Source organism: Camelus bactrianus, chromosome 2, assembly GCF_048773025.1.
Source record: "Camelus bactrianus isolate YW-2024 breed Bactrian camel chromosome 2, ASM4877302v1, whole genome shotgun sequence".
Classification (NCBI taxonomy): domain Eukaryota; kingdom Metazoa; phylum Chordata; class Mammalia; order Artiodactyla; family Camelidae; genus Camelus; species Camelus bactrianus.
The window spans coordinates 56989643-57009203 of NC_133540.1; the positions used below are offsets into that span (position 1 = coordinate 56989643).

General features: G+C 35.5%; 1 protein-coding gene across 14 annotated transcripts in view; it reads right to left on the bottom strand.

Annotated features, from left to right (window-relative positions):
- The window catches only part of ALPK1 (alpha kinase 1), a 119238-nt gene that overhangs the window by 60233 nt on the left and 39444 nt on the right, over window positions 1-19561 (bottom strand). For 4 of the 14 annotated variants that reach the window (XM_074342139.1, XM_074342128.1, XM_074342121.1 and 1 more), the window contains one exon: window positions 6329-6507. The exons of the other annotated variants lie outside the window; for them this stretch is intronic. The gene's annotated coding sequence lies outside the window, so the exon portion shown is untranslated. The remainder of the gene's footprint in view (window positions 1-6328; window positions 6508-19561) is intronic. 14 annotated transcript variants of the gene reach the window in all.

Genomic DNA, 19561 nt, shown 5'->3' on the forward strand with positions numbered 1-19561 from the left:
CCAACTCTGACTATATTACCTCTTGTACTGATTAGTGGTGGAAATGGGTAAATAAAAGGAGAAAAACTAATTGGAGAGTAATACAACTATGGAGTTTGGTTAGATACTTTTGGATGACAGCTGTTTGTTAGCATTTTAGAACTGCATAAAAAGCTAACTTCTAAAACACCAAAAAACTAAAGGGTAGATTTCTGTATCTATCAGTATGTAAGACTATATGCCCAAACCAACACTCCGGCTGAAAACAACTAAAAATGCTGGAAAAGCATGTTAAAACCTCTAAAATGTATCAATGAAATGGCAAGAAAGGAAGGATTACTCAGAAGATAAAAATCAAGTAAAAGCTGGAACCCAGAAAGATAACACAGAATCTAGTCTTTGCCTTGAGTTTATCTGCCTAACATTGTGAGCTAAAACTGGTTTTCACTATCTTGGAGCATAAGAGGGTAGGAAATAAAATCAAAGGTTTACCCACATGGGACGTACAAGGGGAGACTGTCCCCTGCATAAACTGAGATCCTAAAAGGATGCACCTTTACTGTAGGGGTGGGCTAAAAATATATTCTCATCTTCTTTCTCTATCTCTAGGAAAATTGTCTATGGCAAAACATGCTGCTTCCTGGAGAACAAAAATTTTTGCCTTGAGAATTTGAAGCCACAGGTCCACAAAACCTCTTCTTGATAATTATTTTTAAATAAGTTATTTAAAATTGATCCTAGGTTGGTGGTTTTCTCAGGCAACTGGTGGAATGGAATACAATCTTCTCTAAAGGAATCTGATTTTGATCTAAGTTTCAAAGAATTCTCACCTATAAAATACCAAGAAATATAAACTCCTGGTCATAGCTCACAAAGTACATAAGGTAAAAAGAAACAAAGAATGAAAGCAGAAACAACAGACAGTAAAGTCAGACCCACAAAAACTCTAAATAGTGGAATTATCAGATATAGACTATAAAATATACACATTTAAGAACTGAAAGTATATGTTGAGTGTATGAATAAAGAATAAGAAACTGTAAAAAGATACAAGAAGATTGAAGTAGAATCAAATTACATTTCTAGAAACAAAAAACATAATTAAAATGTTTAAATTCAATGAATTGGATATATTTGATAAAATATTAGCTCTGGCTAAAGATAGAATTTTTGAACTGAATGATACATCAGAACATATTGCCTAGAACACAACAGAAAAAGACAAAGGGATGGAAAATACAAGACAGATTAAGAAACACAGAGGCTTGACAGGAAAGCTCTAACATATGTCTGTTCAGAGTCTTAGATGGGAAGAAGTGGAGGAAGCAGAAGAAATTTGGAGAGGTAATGACTAACAACTTTTAGACTAGCAGAAAGACAGTAATTAAGATTCCCATTATCTTCAAGCAGAATAAATAAATAAAAATCCACACCTAGAAACATCACAGTGAAACTAGGTTAACACAAAAGACATAAAGAAGATCTTTAAAATGAACAGAGAGAAAAGACAGATTACCTTCAAAAAAATAAGAGTGAATTTTTAGATGGCTACCTAAAGCAACAATGGAAACCAGAAGATAGTGAAAGGCTATCTTTAACATGCTAGGAGGGAAACCCTGCAAAATAAAAATATTTTAAAATAAACATCAACAACTCCTTACCAAACATACGTCTATAGTATGTACTTTAGATAAAAGGAAAGCGATCACAGATGAAGGCCCTGAGATTCAAGGATAAGCAACAAGCAATAAAAGTGGTAAGTTATTGGCTAATCATAAACAAACATTGTATAAACCTACAACAATGTTTTATGGGATAAAAAAAATAGAAAAATATACAGACAAACACAAACAGCATGTATGTCAGGAGTAGAGTGATTGACATTAAAATTTTCTAAGATCCTTGAGTTGGTCAGGAGTGGAGACATTAACTTTGACACTGATAAAATTTCTAAGGTAACCCCTAAAAAATTGAAATAAAACATACAACTCTGAAACTACAAGAAGGGAAAAAAAGAAAAAGCCAATCTAAAAGAAGGCAAGAAAAAAAAGAAAATTAAGAAATATACTTCTAAATGACTCACAGGTCAAAGAAGTCTTTACTATGGAAATTAGAAAATATTATAATGGAATAATAATATTACATATCAAAATGTGTGGAATTCAGTCAAAGTGGAACATAAACATTTCAATACTTCCAATAAATATAAATGAAAAAATGCTATAGTAAAATGATATAGACTAGATTAAAAAAATAGCTACATGAATTTAGTTAAAGAATAAGAATATAGAAACATTAAAATAAGATGGAAAAAGATATACTAGAAAAATACTAACTAAAAGAAAGCTGATATAGCTATATTAATATCAGATAAAACAGACTTTAAGGCAAAAAGCATTAGTAGAAACTAAAGCATCACTTTATATAGCTAAAAATGTAATTTAATAAAAACATATCATTTACAATGGTATGAAATATGTAAATAAAAATAAGACATATGTGTACGTAGAGAATATCTCAGAATAATGATAACAATAAATACGCAAGACTTTTAGAGAAAAATTATAAAACTTACTTTATTGAAAGACATTAATAAAAATCTAACTACATGAAGAGATATCCCATGCTACTGGCCTGGAAAATTCAGTATTATCAAAACATCAATTTCACCAAATTAACCTGTATCTTTAATGCAATTCTAATCAAAACAAACAGCTGTGTGTGTGTTTATCTTTGTGCACAACCTTACAAGAGTTCTAAAATGTATGTGTGAGAACAAAGTTTAAGAATAATCAAGATACTCCTAACAAAAAATAACAAGGGAGGAGAAGGGTGTCATACCAGACGTCAATAATTAATATAAGATTATATTAAATGATACAAAAATTATTGGCAGTAGGATAGATAAACTGATCTTCCAAATAAAATCAGGAGTCCAGCAAAAGACCCACGTACGTATGAAAACCTGATTTATTACAGAGCTCAATATAATTTGAGTTAATTTTTTTAAAAATCAATACAAGTCAGATTAAAGACCTAAATGTGAAAGACAAAACCATGCAACTTGTAAAAGAGAATACCTAGAAGAGAGTATCTTTATCACTTTTGGTTAGGAAAGAATTTCTTAAATACTTGTGAAAAAATAAAGGCCAGTTGTAAAGGAAAAGATTGATACAATTAATTGGAAAGATGAACTTCTGATTGGGAAAAAGACATCGAAAAGAAAGTGAAAAGACAAATAACAAACTAGGAGAAAGTATTTGTAACATATGTTAACTGACAAAGGATTTCTATCCAGAATATGTAAAGAATGCCTGTAAATCAATGAGAAAAGGACCAGCCACGTAGTAGAAAAAGAATGAGCAGAAAACTTGAACAGATACTTCACACAAGGAAACATGGATGGCCAACGAACAACCTCATTAGGGTAATTAAACCACAATGAAAGAACATGCACAACTTCCTTATAGGAAAAAAAAATTTAAGTTGGATAACAGTTGTCAAGAACAGTCAGTATTAGCTTTTCTCATCCACCAGTTTGGTACTACCCAGTAAAATCGAAGATGCACACACTATGACCCTGTGTCCACTCTCAGGCATATACTCTAGTTTATGGAAGCTTTTGGACTTGTGCCTAGGGGATATGTATAAGAATGTTCACAGTGACACAGTTGGTAATAGTTTGTAAATTAACAAAAGGGAACAATTCATATATCCATCAGCAGGAGAATGAATTAGAAAACAGGTATATTTATACACTAGAATAGAATAAGCAAATGAATGAATTACAGTTACATATAACAACATGGATGAATCTTAGAACTATAAAAAGGAAGTCACAGATGAGTACATGCATATAATTTACAAACATTCATAGCTAAACAACATACTAATATAGGATACAAATATATAAGGTAAAATTACAAAGAAAAGTAAGGGAACATAAACTAAAAATTCAGAATAGTGGATTTATTGAGGGGAAAGTGAAGAAGATAGGAGGTAGGTGTACAGACACAGGAGATTTCAAAGAAAGTGATAGTTTCTTTTATTTAAACTGGTTGTTTGATCTATAGATACTAATTGTGTTCTGCGTATATTATACTCATTTTATAATTTTTGATACCTATTTGACATTTAAGGAAAAAAATTAAAAACAATAAAATGGAAACCCAAGTCTAGGAATATTGCATAGGTAACAAGTCAGTTCGGGCCTGCCCTTAGGGCTGGAGCCAGTGATTTCATTGAAAGACAGTAAAAGACAGCACTTCAGAGCAGGGAGGGGCACTTGCACAGGGATTTCTCAAGGGTAGGATTTGAAATAGCTGAAGACAGGAGAGAAGAAAAGAAATCTAGTTGGGGAATGAAATGAGCAGGCATTTCAAAGAGATCATTGGGAAGCCAGGAGTAAGGATAGGCTATTGAAATAACTGATGAGACAGGCAGTTTGAACCATTAGTTTAACAAACACTGATTGCCAAGAAATTCAATTCATTTTTCATTCCATTTATAAAGAAAATGAAGGAGTGTGCTGTGATTTTTTAAAAAAGTAAATAGATTTTAGAAAATTCTGTAAGTGAAAATGAAGTTCTTTGCTATGGCTCTTTTATAGCAAGATTTCCAGCCAGAGGGCCATATCTTGTTAAAATGGGAAGTTGGAGGCCAAAGCTGCCTCGTCCCTCTTTCTCTCTTGCTCTTGTGCCCCATTCTCTCCAGTTCCCCTGCAGCTGAATGTGTTTATCAAACTTGACTGCGCAGGAAAGTGCAATGAGAATGTTTCGGGTCACAAACAGGTTACCTGCCGGCCTCAGGAAGAAAGAAGGGGAAAAAGAAAAGGCCATTGTTGCAGGGTCTTTTGCTCATACTCCCCAGCTACAGTTACCTACTCCATCAGCCGTGGTGACATCTGATGAACTATTAGCCTAGACCCATGGCTGGAAGAGCGACATCTCAGGTCAAGGTGAGTCAGGCCTGCCATCTGGTCCTGCTTGAGGCTCCTGTGCTTATGACTTCCAAATGGTCCTTCTAGGAGAGTTTTCTTTGTATTTCTGCACCCCAACTAAGAGAAGAGCATTCCCATATACTGACTCCATATGTCCCCAAATCCAGAGCTGCCATGATACTGGGAGCCATTCATAGAGTAGGAAAAAGTATTTTATAAACTTTGCAGGGCTTTCAGTCTGAGGCATATCCTGTGGGAGGCAGATATTGTCTCCCCAAACTCTAGGTAAATAATTTGAGCCATGAAGAGGGGGTGAAGAGGCAGGAGGAGGTTGAGTAATTTGCCCAAAGCTCCAAGCAAAGATCAGGATAAGAATTCATTCGGGGTTCTGACTTGTCCTCAAAATACACTTTGCTTCCCCTTTAAATAGATATTAGCGTTCTGTAGAAAAACATAGCAGGTGTAATTTGCTAGAAAAGAAACAGTTCTCTTTTAAAAGAGAAATTTCTTTAAAAGAAGAAACGGAGTAGTCTGTGCTGCGGTGGATGAGGCAACTGAAATGCTCCGTTTACACCTACAGAGTCAGGATGGCAAAGCTGCTGGCTGTCTCCAGGGATGGAATAGGAAGAAAGTCCAGGTGATGGTGCAGTATGTATATGGAAATGGCATGAAACATACTATGATATAAAATTGCCAGGGCTGTAAAGCATCATATACTTTTGATGAGGCCAGTAAATGTGGAGATTAAGGTTAATTTTGCAACAAAATATTTTCAAATCTGTATCTATAATTCCCGTGGCCAAGAGAGTTATTTTACGAGGAATCATGTAGATTTTGAAGTTAGAGATACCCTACAAAGGAGCAGTCTGTACTGGAGAAAAGGGATGAGCGGGGCTCTGAAATTCTTGGAGCAGAAAAATGAAGGTACTGCAGTTTTTCTGTTTAAGTCATCAGTAGGCAGCCAAGTGAAGCACTATTGCACTTTACAGTCAGGGTTCTTGGGTTTCAATTTTAGTTCTGCTACTTGCTAGCTGAGCAGTCTTAGGCAAATTATACCTCAGTTTCCTTATCTGTAAAAAAAAGGGGTAATAATAGGACCAATCTCACAGAGTTTTTTTTTTTAGTAACTTTTGTTTTTCTTTCTTTATTAGTATTTTTAAAATAATGACTGGGGATTGAACTCAGGACCTCATGCATGCAAGGCATGCACTCTACCACTGAGCTAAACCCCCTCCCTGCCAATCTTTCAGAGTTTTAAAAGGATCAATTGAGTTAATATATGTAAAACACAAAGAATATTACCTAGCATGTAATTAGTGCTTGATAGGTATCAGTTACTGTTTTTGATAACATTTCCAAGAAATAAAGTTTTATTTTTTTAAAGAGTCACCCAATTTCTCTTTAGTTTACCTCTTTTGGGATTTGATTTCCTTGTTGGCTTCATTAGCATTTATGGTTTTGAGAAAGAAAATTGCTTGGCTGTGCAGTCTTCAGGTTCTTGATATTTTTTCCCAGTATAAAGCCATGTAACAGTGGAATTATGCCCTAAATAATTTTCCAGATCCACATTTAATTAATGAATAGAAATGCTGTAAGAGAATTGAAATGTTATGACCAGTCAGACATCTTCAGGAAAAAAGATGTGAGTTTTATTTGCTTTTTATAAAAACCCTTAAACCCAGCCAACTTGGTTTAATCAGCTGTTTGCCTCCAGCCCTGAGCCGCGCCTCTGTCTATGCTGTTAGAAAAGAGCCCTGAAGCGGCTAAGGGGAAGACAGCCCATCGGATTATAGATCAGACAGAAACACCCTCAACCCCTCATCTTCTTCTTCGCCCTGAGACACATACAAAGCTCTTTATTTATTTTATACTTGAAATGTCAAAGGCGCCCGGGGGTGGGCCTCTGGCCTGGGGATTGGCAGACCACACTCCTGGGCAGACATAATAAAAGTCCACCATGTGGCCGTGTGATTCACACAGCGTGCGCATGTCACCAGCAACTGATGGGTCTTGGCAGGGAGCCTCCTACTGGCCAGGAACAAGTGCAAACTCACGTTTCCTCTAGTGGCAAGCGACTGTGATGGAGAACAACTCGGATATCCACACACTTTGAGGGCCCAAAGTCAAAAGTATCAATCAGTGGGACAAGCGTTACACACACCAAACTACCTCAACACAGTGACAACCAAGTCGAGGTCAGCCGCCAGGAGCTCTTTAGGAGAGGAGTTTACAGCAGTATTTTACTACTTCTGCATGATGATAAAGGAACAAGAAGTGTCTACAGAGGAAAGTTAGCATGTTTAACATTTTGTTTACTTAGCTCTTGACAGGGCTCCGAAGCATCCCACCGCATATACAAAAACAGAGTCCTTGACATGGCTTGTCTTAGCCAGAAAGGCTCAAGCAGAAAACCAGGCCTACTTTGCTCTCTGTGCCTGCAGAGACCCGGAGGCCCTCACTTCATCAGGCTGGCTTGGAAAATGAGAAGAGTTTTATAATTTCAGGATTCTATGCTTTCTATAAGAGTTCTACCACTGAGTAAAATGCCACTCGGTCATGGAGCAAGTGTGCCCAGAACGTCAATCACCTGATTTGAGGGATAACTTGATTGGTTTTGAGCCAGTCCACTCACTTTCTTTGGTAGCTCCTCAAGCGGAAGAACTCCCATTTTCTCTTTTCTCTAATAAAGAGGACAGAGATCTGAGACTTGGTGTTAATTCTATTCTTTGCTTTTAGCTAATGAAGGAACATTTGCCAGTATAGAATTAACAGTGATACAGAGAATTTTAAAAAAATGAGTAAACCAAAAAAGGCAAGTGAAACACATGAGCTTTTTTACACACTCTATTACTGGCCAAAAACTTTTCCTACTGTTTCCTTAATGCTTGGCTTTAATAGCTAACTTAGAGGTTTAAATATAAATTAATACAAACTGACTATATTTGCAAACTCCTGGATGGTTAGTTATGCATTTATTGAGTATCCCTTATATACTGTATTTCAAACTTTTGAAGATTACCAAGAAACAAAATAAACCCTCAAAGACCTCATTGGGGAAATAAAGTGAGTATATGATTCAACTTGCAAAAAATTCCAAAGCAACATTCTGACCCAAGGATGAATTTACTTAAATGTAGACAAGTTAGAGAATTCATTCTACCCTTTCCACTATTAGAGAAGAAAAGGCATTTCATAATACATATTGACAAAAAGAAATAGATTTGGCTTGATTATTTAACTTTTATAAGATTACAATGAGGAAGGTAGCAAGTAATATGCTACCAATTTGAAGATAAAGTCAGAAGTTCAGTGATTTGTCCAAGTTCAAATAGCAACTTGGTGGGATTATCTGCAAGAGTCAGACACAAGATTTTAAACATCAGTCCACTGTGGTTTTACATGAGATCACTCTATGTCTTGGCTTTTGTGGGGAAGAAACCAATAAAAACACTGGGAAAAAAAAGATATATTATTTTGGTAGACTATTGATTCTATGACAGAAAAGTATAATCCAGTCTGTTTAAAAGAAACAGGCTTCACTCTCAAATTTTAAAGCACTGAAATAATAACTGCTCTGTTTTTTCTTGGTAAAAGGTATCCTAATTTGACCTTATTCAAGCAGTAATATAATTCCAGGGGGACCAATGAAGAGAAAGGAAAGAACTGATGAGGTCTAAGTGGTGATTACATTTATAGATTAATCCTGACAGGGAGCAAATACATCTCCTCCCAGGAGGCCCCAATATAGCCAACTGAGAAGTGGGGTCATTATTCATGAGCACAGTAGATTTTTCTGATTACAATAAACATTTTAATTACTTTAGGTGAAATATTTTAATGGTAGCAAACTTAAAAATTAAGCACTGTCTTTTTTGGTCATATTGGCTATGCATGAAATCCATTCTTATTCTTTATACTACTTCACACAGCAATTTGCCTGCCCTGAAATCAAAATGGCAAAATGGTATACATTTATTAAAAAAGCATTCACATACGAAAACCTGCCAAACCCCACACGGGGAAGAACGGGCCATGTGAGTGGTCAGCAGCATGGCCACAGAGCAGTTTCATTTCCATCCATGTTCTACTGGGGCCTTTCACATATAATTTCACTTGAAGCTAATAAGTTTGGAAAACACTTATCCAAATGAATCAATGAAGATAAGGTAGGAGTAGAATAATGATTCAATTTTTATTTTTCAATGAGATGATAAATTCACATTCTAGGAAGATACTAACACATACCACAAAACACATCCACATACATCACAATGAAAATCATTATGAAAGAATGAAACCTTTGTGTCATGGAAGCAAAATAACTAATTTGGAACATGAGAGCCAAATACTAAGTTCCTTTAAAAAAAAAAAAGTGGGGATTTCCTGACTGATAATAATTATCACAGTAAATGATATTAAGGAATCTGTTCATTTTTAAGGTGAGGTAATAGTACTGTGGTATGTTAAAAAAAAAAAAGAGCTCATATCTTTTAGGGAAACATTCTGAAATATTTACAGATGAAATTATATAAAATCTGAGATGTAGGGAATGGAGGTATGGAGAAAGTAAGGATATAAATTAGGCAAAATTGGCTACAGGTTGTTAAATGTTGAGGCTGAATCAAAGTACATAGATTTCTTATATTGCCCTCAGTACTTTTGTACATATTTGAAGTTTTCCATAATAAAAAATTTTAAAATATTCTGTTTTGAGGACTATAAGCAAAAAGGAATGGTTTTGATGAACTCTGAGAAGCACAAATGACTATTCTGAAATTATTTTAACCCTGCTTAGTCCCTGCTTTAGACAGCCAACAAAACTGGGCTTTGGCCTCCCTAATGTGAAGTAAGCTCTTTAAAGTGACGCTACTGCTTCACCCATTTCTATAATTAAACCCAGACAGTGACTAGTACATTTGGAGCGTCTGCCTAAAAAGTTAACAACAACACATTGTGTTTTTCAATCACGGCCCCATCTCACCTACATACCCATCATAAACACTGCTAGGGTACTCTGTTGCGTTTCCCAGTTAGTATGTGCTTTGAAATCACAACCAAATTTTAATGCTATCTTAAGCATAATACAAACAAAAAGTTAAATGTAGTGCAAAAATAATCATACCAAATACTTCCAAGCCATTAGCATGGGTAAATGAGCTCTGTCTATAAAAACACAAGAAGCAAGCCCCCTATTAAAATTGTCTTGAGAAATCAGAGTTTACAACTGTGAGGAAATAGTGAGGCTATACCTGCTTTTACCAAAATTATGTGAAATGCTGCTATTCGTCTACTTTCTACGGAATTAAAAAGTTACTTTTTAATTGAAAGAAAAATTCCAAACTGTGGAAGGAAAATCTCCAACTTTATCTGCCCTTAACATTTTTTTTAATATGAAAAAATAGTCTGATGATTTGTGATGATGTGAATGTTCACGGTATTTGAACTAATTTAACTATTTTAAATCCACAGTTTGCTGTCACAGACACCACCGAAAGGCGGGGTGGAGAGGGAACGTTTCATTGGTTGAACACTTTCCATGCTTTAGGTGCTGTGTACCTCAGATACAAACCCTTAGGATGTAGGCTTTATTATTCCCACTTGAGAGAGGAGAAAGTTAAGGGTCATGGAGGTTAAGTCATTTGCCCAAGGTCACATATTGAATAAAGGACATATTCAGAATTTCCAGAAGATTTTGACCCCATGGGTGTTTTTAAAGCCACTTGCCTTCCAGCTTACTAACACAGTCCTGAAAATTTCAAAAGGTATCAATACATAGAAAGATAGGATTAATGGAAGTCCTTCTAAGTACTCTTATTATACTTTCAATAAAGTAATTCTATAAATACATATGTGTATATTACACATGTGCTCTTCCACTTTACTAATAGATCAATTTCTACCCAGCCTGGTCCAAAGAAAGTTAATCAAATTTCACAATTTCCCCTAAATATACTAGTGAAAGACAGCTGAAAAGTCAGAGACCAATTCTACTATTTTCATGTTGGGAAGACAATTGCTTACAACTGAATTCTCTCTAGACTTCAATCAGCAATAATTCAGGCCAGAACACACTCTGCTGTCACACTCTATCTTCTCCAAGTTCGGGGGAGTTTTGTCTCATAAGGATAATTAAAGACATGGTAGTGCCACTTGCTAGGATTTCTCTCTTTCTCATTTACCTCTTATAAAAGAAGAAACTTTAGTTTAAAGATTAGATTTTTTTTCCTTTTTCTAAAGCTGGGTATACCAACTGGCATGGGCTGTATTAAAATCAGGAGAAACCTCAATCAAAAAGCCCCTCTCGGAAGGCAGGCTTTCTTGTTAATATGCGCCAACATGAAAGGCTTTCTTTTCATCCTATACAACTACAGTGTGTGTAAATTGCAGGGGGCTCATTGGCATAAATCTCGGCTGCGACCTCTGAGGTAAACTGGATTTACATTACTTTCTGACAAGAATTAAATGAAGGCCTTGTGGATATATGAACAGCCTTCTAGGCTGCAACAGATGGGCATGAATGTGCTCCCTAGGAAAACTATCAGTGACATCTGTGTCCTCCAAATTCTGGTGGTCTCAGCCAATTAACAGAGGGGAAGAAAAGGTGGGGGCTGGGAGGCCACTGCACAGCCCCCAGCCAAAGCCTAGGCAGCAGTGTTTGTGTTTGGAGATGGGATCAGGCTGGCCTGAAGCAGTGAGGTTAGCACTTTATTGTTATCATTCAAATGGAGAATGAGGCTTACAAGCTATTTGTATACCACAGTGAGGATAATATGATTTTTCTCATTTGACCGGAGGAGATGGCCCTCTCTTGCAGCTGATATCATATTTCAGTGCAATCTTTTTGAGACGGGTGTTTACTTTTGTCTCTTCTGGGGCAGGCTGATGGGGTTGCTGTCTGCCAGTTTATGTGGCGCATTCACATATCACAAAGCAGGTGAACTCTAAGACAAAACAGAGATCTTTCCCCCAAACAGTCTTCCTCAAAATCTATTTATTTCCTCCTCCAAAGTAGCGTTTGTTGATTTCACAAGGAGGTCAAAATCAAGGTTTTCTGCAAACTTATGGTTACCAGGGGAAAGGGGGTGGGAAGGGATAAATTGGGAGTTCGAGATTTGTAGATACTAACTACTATATATAAAATAGATAAACACCAAGTTTATACTGTATAGCACAGGGAGCTATATTCAATATCTCATAGTGACTTACGGTGAAAGAGAATATGAAAATGAATGTATGTATGTTCATGTATGAAGCATTGTGCTGTACACCAGAAATTGATACAACATTGTAAACTGACTATACTTCAATAAAAATATAGATACAAAAAAAATCAAGGTTTTCTGGTTAAAACAAAGTCAAGAGAAATTACATCAGAGAACTTTAATGAAGTGATGAAGGATTCCTTGAAAAAACAGCATAATGAACCATGAACCCTACTGTCTGAATTTATCAGTTTTGCTATGCTGATCCCCCTGTGTTTAATATGCAAGGCAGAAGGAAAACTGGATGACCCTAGGCAGATGATAGGATCCCCCTTGTGCTCTCTCATCTCATTTTCTTGGATTGCATGGACCAAATGACCAGGACTAGGGAGCTGAAAGGATGGCAGGGGAGATGAGAACTAACATTTACTTGTTCAGTATCAGAAGGAATTAGAAGAGGACTATTTAGATTTTCTAGGTTCTGTGTCTTCTAGGCCCAAGCATTAAGAACAGAGGCTTTGGACCCAAACTACCCATGTCCATCTCCACCACTTCCTGGATATGAGACAAAAGGCAAGTTACTTCCTTGTGCCTCAGTTTCCTCATCTGTAAAATCAAGCAAATAATCGTATCTACCTCTTTTTTTTAAATTGAAGTACAGTCAGTTATAATGTGTCAATTTCTAGTGTACAGCACAATGTCCCAGTCATAATAGACATACATATATTTGTTTTCATATTCTTTTACATTATAGGTTACTGTAAGATATTGAATATAGCTCCCTGTGCTATACAGAAGAAATTTTTTTTTAAATCTATTTTATACATAGTAGTTAATATTTACAAATCTCAAAATCCCAATTTATCCCTTTCCACCCCCTTTTCCCCCTTGGAAGCCATTAGTTCATTTACTATGTCTGTGAGTCTGTTTGTTTTGTCGATAAGTTCATTAGTGTCTTCTTTTTCCTTTTTTTTTTTTTTTAGATTCTACATCTTAATAAGGATGAAATAATCTAATACGTGGAAAAATGCTTCTGACATTGTTTGAGGGCTATTTTTATCCTGACTTTATGGAGAGGAGTATTGAGGGCCTAAGGGTAACGTCCTGGGCCTCTAAACTAGTTTTTCAAATGACTTTTCAAAAGAAACTATTTATATTGCTCTTACGAGCTTAAGGTCATGTTTTAAAATTACATATTTCCTTTAATGTAGAAGATTTTGAAATTATGATTGGCTAAAATGAACTAATTTTCAATACCATCTAGATATCTCTAAATTATAAAATAGTCTGTCTAGAGGCTAATAAAATGATATATTTAGAACCCCCCAAATTTAAGCCATTTGTTTGAACTTTGTTTCCTTAGTTGTAGAAACAGAAGTAAGCAGCTTGTGCTGTAGTAAACTGAGGTTATTATACGCAGAGTTTTAGAAGACAATGGCTAATTGTGATAGCTTGGATGTAAACTACTTACCCCTTTGTCCGTGGTATTGTTTAAAACACAATAATTCCATATAGCAACTGTTTAGAACAACAACAACAACAAAAGGAGGGCAAAAAGGGCGAGTGGACCTTCTAACGAGAACCCCTGTCTAGCTGTACATGTTCATCTTGCTGTGTTTTTAAAGCAAATTTTCACTTATTGATTCTTCGCCTCTTACTCTTTGCTCTGCATGACTTTCTAATGGTGCAGGTGTCAGAACTTGAGCAAGCTGAGCCTCAGCAGTGTAGGGTTGCTTTTAGGGGAAGCCAAATTATTGGTCCACAAAGAAGTCACTCACTCTTTCCCCATTACTCATATGCTGGCTTTCAAAACCCATGGATTTCATGGTGAGGATGAAGACAGTTGTGGGCACAATTTTTATACAAATTGTGAAGTTTTTTTTCATCTTTATCAGGCTGCAACACCAAATATAATTTTGCCTTATTCTGTTGGTATAGTATCTTCATGTTGAGCTATAAACAGCAGAGGGGTCTTTGTCTGCATAGAGGTTCAGAAGAGACTTGATACTAAACAAAAGCACCTGTTGTTTCGTTCCTGCGATGGCCTCAGAAGTGACCAGTTGGCTACATTTCCCCCACACTCCTCCTTAGGCTTTTCCCAACACTACCGTCTCACACATCATTACTGGACGTAAAAGGAGAATAATTGAGGAGAAGATCAATAAATTTAAAAGCTCTTTAAGGAAAGACATAATGAATTTGGTACAGCACATATTTTTAGATCAAAGATGCCTTTGAAGTGACAAAACCGTAATCCATAAACTACTGAAGCACTTCCTTTCTCTCCCAAACTACTTGTTGTCAAATAAAATGGAAGTTAAGGAAATTATCTTTATCTGAAAATGGCCAAAAGAAGCCATCACCTAATGACAGCCTTGTCACAAGCGACAATTGGGGAAATTGTCAGGAAGGCAAGGCCTAACAAGCAGAGGAGTGGGCTTGCTGTTTGCACTAATCTGGCCATGCAGCCCCCACACACAATCCCAGTCAGCTTGCTGTGTGAAACAGCTAAGGCTTTGTCAGCAGTGGCAAAGACTGGAAAGAGTGCTGTTTCATGAATATGTATTACCATCCCTCCATGTCTACAGAGACAAACCCTTCAAAACTGAGATATAAAGCACACACATCCACACCACCAACCAACAAAAACCAAGAAAACCTAAGCTACTCGGTTGAGTGTAGTGAAATGCTAGTAACTAATGAAAGATCACGCGTTGGAAATCGAGCTATAGGCACCCAGTTCCATGTGTTTGCAGGATCTTTATTTCTCAGCCATTGTGATGAAATCTTTAGGGGGCTTTCAGTCTTTAAGAACCACGTCTATGGATTCCAAAACGCTACACACAATTACATGGTTTGCAAATCACACACCTTAGAATTCACCTTTCCAATGCCAAATATGTTCTGAAATTCTCAATATGTGAAAATAACTTTCATATTAATTGAGTACATGTGCAGTTTTAAGAAATCAATCAAATCTCACACTGGCTTCCTATGAAGTAGTAAAAACACTATGTGGAGAATTATGATAAAGATACAATTGTCCAACACTGAGCAGAAAGACATTGTGCTGGCAAAAAGTAAAAACTGCAAATAAGAAATTTTAAGGTGTAACGGGAAAAAGATCCACTCTGCAAACCATTTGTAATCCTACAATGGTGTTCAAAAATGCTGTTAAAAATGTTTTTGACTCCATATCTTAGATATATCCATTTCTACAGAGATGAGTTATTTCACATCCATCTTTTGGACATAGATCTAATAATATGTTTCTGATTGACTGAACTTTGACTTTGCTACTGACATGGCAATTTAGTTTAAATATAAATATAAATGAATATATCTATATTTAAATTCACTTTTCATAGCAGCAGATGCATAAGGCAGAAAAACATAATGTTTCTTTTTTACTTTTTCTTCTGATATGATAAAGTTTGGTTTCCCACTGTGCCAGAGACAAAGCTCAGTTTTGAGGGGTTTCGATATTACGCAATGTTTGCTGTAGACATTTACATTTCATTAGCATATTCTGCTCCACGTGAAATCCAGCGCTGAATGCTCCCAGCACACTAAGGCTAATCCTCTTTAAAGAGCGACAGGCTACATTACATGTGGCCACAGCGGCAGCCGAGCCATCGCTGCATCACTTTGAAGACGACGAACAGAGTTCTCTTGTGAGTCTGTCAGTACCCGGCCTCACAACCACTGCTTTCTGTGCTGTGAAACCCTTCTGTTTTCATCAAGGAGAATTACGAGGAGGCCGAAGTCCACGTTCCAATTCTGAAAGCTGGGCTGCACTTGAAGAGGAGATATTATGCTGATTTCACTTTTTCCTAAGTGTCTATCTACAACCTTTTCAATTAAGATTAAAATGAACTATATCCAAGTATTTTTGGTCCTTTGATTAGAAGCAAGCGCTAACCACATCTTCTGTCCAGGGAATCTGATCCTGGATAATCAGAGGAAAGGGACTCAGTGATGCCACAGGTCTTTTTTCCTTTACCCTTATTTTTACAGGATAACATTAAACATTCAGATGCAGTTATTTGTAGTAGCTCACTTTCCTACAAAGATGACTCAGCTGGCATTAGCTAAGCAGCAGACAGATAATCCAGAATCCAATTTCAACAAAATATAAGGAACTAAAAATTGTACAGCATTGCAGAAAATGTAATTTTTTAAGTTAAAAACAAAGGAAAAGGAGTAAGTACATCCCTCTACTGATGCTATTCTCTTGTTGATGCTTAGTTTATGTTATCAACAAGATTGGTCTTATTTGTTTTTCTTATTTTATAAGTAATTTGTAAAAAATGGTTTCTAAATTGTTCATAATTTTGAAAATAATTATTTGGTAAAAATTGCTATTGAAGATGTCCATTATACTGCTTAATGTTATTTTACTTGAAGTCCTACATTCTAAATTCTCCTATGATTAAAACAGGAGACACTTTCATTTTCATGTCAAGTGGAAATATTTCTTTTTATTAGATTATCAGGATTTAAACCTCATCATGTTGTCCCTTTTCGCCTTTACTCCCAGGAAGCTCAGGTTTTGTGATCAGTTCCATGCTGTCCTTCACTTAGATAATCTTGAATAAACCATCTAACCCAGACCCTTCATTCCTTGGTCCACCTTCTTCTTTACCAGTGGCTTAATAGTTGAATGTGTGTGTCTCATTATATGTAATTTCAAATATTTTTGAACATGTGTGCAAGTTAAAATACATTTCACAATACTGTTCCCTATTTAATTTGGTCCATCTCTTCACAAGCATATGTTAGAAAGCCTTTATAGAACAATGGAAAGAATCCAGCATTTGGAGTTAAATAGGCCTGGATTTGTTGTACACCTACTATGTGGCAGGAATTATTTGCCTGCCCTTCTGGGGTAACTGAACGGTGAGGCAGGCATGGCTGTGGGCAACTCTAGTACTTTTTTTCAGTCACTAAAGAAAACTTTGCTATGAGTTTTCATATTGTACCCCACTTTAATCCCAGCAATATCTAAATTCAGACTTAAGTTTTATTTATAATTAGTATGATTCTCTGCTTATTCTTATATTCCAGTCACTTCTAAGGTAAAACATACTCTAAAAGATTCTATTGCAGACATCTAGACGTTAGCAAATACCTTTCCTAGTTGGTGGCCTCCTTCTGTGTCTGCACCACTTTAAAAGTTTTAAAGCATCTCTTCTGTGTGATTTTCCTGCTCTCTCTTACACCTCTTCCCAAGTGTCTGCTAGTGCCACCTTTCCCCCACACTTCTAATTTAAACAGAGTAGGAAGTAGAGAACTGGGTGTATTTAAAATTGTTTATGATATTTTACTCAAAAACTGTCTTAGAAAAATACTACTAAGTATGAATATACTTAAGAATAAAAAAATGACATAAAATAGTATATTAATCAAAATGATTTACAGAATGCAAATCCTTAGGCAGTTCTTCAAGCATATATACTCAAATGTGTGTTACTGCTGAATGCTTCTAAAAATCGATAATATTGTAGGACCAAAAGAAACTCCATAAATCTACAAGAGGAAAAAAATATTTGACCACAATTTATAAAAGCTCTAGATTATGAACAAAAATTTAAATATAAAATTGGCTCACTTGGAAATTTCAACAGCACTCACAAGTCATCTCGCTCTCATTTTCCAATACATTTTCAAACTTAAGGGGTGCAACCAAAACTATAACCAAAATAAAATCCAAAGCCTGACAACCTTTTATAATAAAAATGAAGAAGTATGAACTGTGTTTTCATCTTAAAGAATGGAAGTAACAAACCAAGTCTTAGGGAAGCAGGAGGAATGAATAAGCGTAAATTGTTTCAAAATAATTATTTATAAAATAGTAAATAAATCAAAATGATAGTAATTTGAAAAGGCCAATAAATTGGATTTCAGGAAAACCTAATGGAAAAAAAGAAGAGAGAATCTTTTCAGATTGGGAAAAGTGGTATAAACTTAAGAAGTATAAGAGACTACTATGTACAAATCCACATGAAAATGTGAACATTTGCATAAACGGAATATGTTCTAGGACAATTTTGATATCCTATGAAAACTGAAAAAAATCTAAGATCTAATTAAGACTAGGTGAAAACAATTCTCTTATTTTCTTTTTTTTAATGGTAACGAACTGCTTTCCAAATGAAGTATAACACAATCAGAAAATTATATGAACACTAAGTATACAAAGTGAACACATCTGTCTGTTAACCAGCTCAAGAGAATGAATATTTCCAATATCCTAAAAGTACAATTTGTATATCTGCCCATTCCATAACCTTTCTATTTTCCCTAAATGTAACTACTAAACTGACTTCTAACACCATAGATTAATTTCACCCATTTTTGAAAAAATTCTCTTATTTTCAAGAAAGGTGCCAGGTTCAGATGACATCAGAGTCAACTTCTACGAAATCTTTCGGATTTATGTGATTTCCAGGATATTCAAATTATTATAGAGGACAGAAGAATACAAAAGACACCTCCAGTGCTGACATAAAACTATTATTAATAGTTGACCAAGACAATGGACAAAAAAGATAAGCAAAGTAAAGATAGGGATAAAAAAATAAAGATAAAGATAACTATAGCAGACACATCCCTCCAAAATATAAACCACCAAATATTAACTTAATAAGACGTGAATCTGAACCATACGAGGAAAGAAAACTTTTTTGAGGTGAATGGAAGAAAAATAAACAACGAAGTAATATTTGTGGATTCAGAGCTTTGATATTTTAAAGATGTCATTCTCTCCAAAATCATCTATACTTCTTACAAACTTAACTTAAAAAGTTCCAACAGGATAAATTTAGAGCTAGTATATACTGAACTGTTTTCACAGTTAACCAATTTTCCAGGAGAAAAAGAAACCCCAGGTTTGCAGCATTTGCTGATTTCTGTGGTGTAAATATTTCTACCATGGCTGCTATCAAGCTCTCAATGTGAGATCTCTGAAAATAGAGTTGGGAAGAGATATGCAATAACTCACTTTATGCAGTGTGTCCACCAGGCAAATGCAACAGACACAAGTAACCTCAAAAGCACAGATAATAGTAAAATACCAGGAAAATAACTAGGAAATAAAATTTTTTCTTTGTCTTCAAGTAATTTATTAATTTTAAGTTTATACATTTAGTTCGTAATGATGGTGTATTTAACAAATGGCTCATCAAATTCTTTACATTTTAATAATTGGCTCTCTTGAGCCAGTAGTGCCAGAGCTCCAGCAAGCCGCTAAGAGGGATCATGAAAAGTTTCTGATGAAGACAGACTTTAAAAAATTAAGCTTTACGAAGATTAATATGATGGCAGTGAGCTAGTTGTCACTTCTTTTCAAGTTTTATAAATTCTATTCCAAAAATTTTGAATGACTCCAATCATATCTTAGCTGTCACCATTTTATTAGTGATGAAGCTGGCATATATAA